General features: G+C 36.2%; 1 protein-coding gene across 1 annotated transcript in view; it reads right to left on the bottom strand.

Annotated features, from left to right (window-relative positions):
- The window catches only part of LOC117167267, a 96,131-nt gene that overhangs the window by 11,900 nt on the left and 80,562 nt on the right, over positions 1-3,669 (bottom strand). The window lies entirely within an intron of this gene.

A 3,669-nucleotide genomic window follows, 5' to 3' on the forward strand; every position in this document is an offset into this window, starting at 1 on the left:
GAGCTAAAACTTCCTTTTTCCAAATAATTTGATCTTTTAAAAAGTGATCTTCACACACTACATGATCAGGTTTTACAACAAAATCCTTTTTGTCACGTTTAAAATTATACGTTGAATAATATTCAAAATTAAACATTGTGTTAATTAGATTTTTTTCCTAAAATTAAACATAGGGTTGAGTCGTACCCTGATCGACAGTTCGGAACTATACATCGATGCGCAACCATTTTTATAAAACATTTATGCGTAATTGAACAAAATACGGCAAATAAGCGATGAATCTATAATATGTCACGAGTTGTTTACATGCAAAATAATAGAAGACAGCGGGCAGACCGGGAATAGCAGCGGTGGCGCCAGTGTTTCACGACTCGCCGCTCTTCACAAAACTGACACGCGCCTCCAATGCAAAAGCGAAAATCGTGTCACCCCGCTGACCCGACGCACACTCGAAACCGTTCATTCTACCATTCTCCGTCCACTTCACCCTAGTAAACTCCGCCCACTTCTTTACTTTACCCACCAATTCACCCGGGTAGTCGCCTGGAACGCACCCCTGAAGGTGACTTCAAGCGCATCCATAATAGCTCAAGCAGTATGTTGCACGCAAAGTTTTAAAATAAAATTCTCTCTCACTTGCATCGCAACGTTGTTGTCTGAGGTTTCCACTGCGTGGCGCTAGCATCCAGACAAAATTCTTAAAGTTTCTGACAGAACGCTTATTAACTGCTACTAAAAAAGGTGCACTTGAAGTCACCTTCGGTCCATGTAAATGACAGATATCTTATTTTTTAAAGTTTTTAACGCTGCAAGAAAAAGTATTGCGATTACTCCGTGAGTTTCTAATGAAAAATTGAAACCAGAATCCAAATTTCAACAATTTAAAAGTTGATTTTGCTGCTTTTTTGAGATGGAATGGAATGGAATCTTTACGGGTACTTTTGTAGAGGCTCCATTCGGTTCCTTCGGTCCGCCAGAGAATATATGGACCACATCTTTACGATATCATTACGACGTCGGAAATTACGACGATAACTTTACGATACGGACATTCTTCGTCATCGCATAATCGGAAAAATGTCGTAAGGACGTTCTCCAATTTTTTGCCTTGTGGGAAGCTGTATAAAAATGTTTAGATTTATAATTTGACGTATCCGAAAGACATTTTGGGGCCATTCCTGGCCCCATTCCTTTCCCCCATTCCATTCCTGGCTTTCTAGATCTACCTAGTTCAATTATCATCTAAACATTGTCGACTGATTAGCTATTTACTTTTTTTTAAATGCACGTATAAATAAAGTGCGAGAAGTTATCTTGCAATCAGAATACCTAAAGTTACAATTTGAACGTATGACGTAGCTTTTCAGTCTTTGTAAGGACCCTGCTGGAAGTAAATGGATAGAGTATTTATCCGTTTGAATCATTTTATATCTTTCAAATTGAAATGGAAAGAACCAATGTCCTATCTTTCATTCAAGCTACAATCCCGTCTATTCTTTTGAATCCCGATCTTCCTATCCATGTCTATTCGACACTTATACACATGTATCCTTTTCTTTCCAAATGAATCCTTCACGTATCCACGCCTATCGTTTTCTATCCGTTAGGCAATCCAAAATCTTTTCTTTATCTTTCAATCCCTAGATTCTTAACTAGATTCTTGAATCTTAGTCGTTCTCTCTAAATAAATCCACAGCTTATCCACCTCTATACTCTTTTATCCGTTAGAAAATCTTAGATTTCGTTTAACTTTTTAAATTTCTATTTTTCTATCCAAGTGAATATATTTCTATCTTTTTTGAAATATAAGGTAGCCCTATCTTCGTAAAGCCTAGTCTTTCTATTTAAACGAATCCTCGATTTAGCCGCCTCTATCCCTAAAATCCACTGGACAACAACAAATTTCGGCTTTATTTTTAATCCCTATTTTCCTATCCACGTGAATCCATTTCTATCTTTTAAGGAATATAAGACAGCCCTATATTTGTGAATCTTAGTCATTCTATCTAAATGAATCCACAGCTTATCAACCTCTATCCTTTTCTATCCGTTGGGCAATCTTACACTTCATCTATCTTTTTTCATCCCTATTTTCCTGTACAAGTGAATCCATTTCTAGCTTTTCTGAAATATAAGATAGCCCTACCTTCTTGCATGCCAGTCTTTCTATCTAAATCAATCTTCTACTTATCTAACTCTATCCTTTTATATCCGTTGGGCAATAACAATTTTCGTCTATCTTTTAATCCTTATTTTCCTATCCAAGTGGATCCATTTATATATTTTTTTAAATAAAAGATAGCCCTATCTTCTCGAATCCCATTGTTTCTATTAAAGTAAATCTATTTCTACATTTTTTTAAATCTGAGATAGCCCTATCTTCTTGAATCCTAGTCGTTCTATCCAAACGAATCCTTCGCTTATTCACGTCTATCTTTATCGTGGCGCACGATAGTTGACGTACATACCTGACTTAGTACCGGCCGGTTCCCAGTAGGTGACTGACTGTAAAAGTCAGACACAAGTGAAATAATTTACACCGTCTGTAAGTGGAGGGTTAGCAGATGCCTTTGCAGAGTTCGAACTTCGACTAGTAAGTCGTAAAGCTGAGGAATTTTATTGTTAGGTATATAAAACCTTGCTAGTTCAATACTATTTTGCGGAAGTTTGAAATTCAAAATAGATTACTATTTTCGAAACGCATAAGAATACTACATTTTTGAGTGGATTAAAATAGATAGAAATCAAAATGATATATCGTTGATAGTGGGTAGTCTGGGATAGATAAAGATAGGCATTTGTGAACAACAAAAATAAAAAAGATACCCACGTGTCCGCAAGGGATAGAGTCAGTAATAGAGAAAGATAGACAGTTGTGAAAACCATGGATAGAAAAAGATACACAGTTGCAATTGTAAAGGATAGAGTCAGGGATACAAAGAGATAGATCTAAGTAGACGCGACGGATAGGCCGTGGAAAGGAAAATATAGAGTTTCTGGGATGCAACGTGTGCATTTGGGAATGATTGAATATCTTTATATTTTTCTATCAATATGTTTATATCTTTTTGAATCTTTTTACTCCCAGCAGGGAACAGAATTATTTTATCTTAGCTTTAATAAATAAGTTTGTATATTCATGCAGTGCGCCAGGTAGCGCAGTGATTTGCCTTTCTCACAATTGAAATGAACGGTCGAGTCTTTAAGAAAGGAGCCGAGGCGGCGACAAGCAGTGATCCCAGATCTGAAACGAGATGCGGTCCAATACTATGCCAGGGCTATGTCCGTGTGAATATAGTAGGAGACGCTGTAAACGACTGAGTTGCGCGCGCAACCCATTTCTCCTCTTCTGAATTTGAAAACTCGAAGATGCACGATTGCCGGTCGGAGCACTTCGTCGATTCTATTTATATATCTATCTGCTGACAGCTAACTGCTTTGAAATAAATTCAGGAGATTGGCATTTTAATATTTCCCGATTTCGATGCTGATGATTCTCATGATTTGAATAGATCGCGCGCCTCTTGATATGAGTATATTTTGAGGTTATGTTATTTCATGTATAAGATATAAATTATATAAATATTAATACTATTATATATGTATAAATATATACGTATATCAATAATGATAATATTATAATTATGTTATATTATAATAGTCTATTTT

The sequence above is a fragment of the Belonocnema kinseyi genome, chromosome 2 (assembly GCF_010883055.1).
Source record: "Belonocnema kinseyi isolate 2016_QV_RU_SX_M_011 chromosome 2, B_treatae_v1, whole genome shotgun sequence".
In the NCBI taxonomy this organism is placed as follows: domain Eukaryota; kingdom Metazoa; phylum Arthropoda; class Insecta; order Hymenoptera; family Cynipidae; genus Belonocnema; species Belonocnema kinseyi.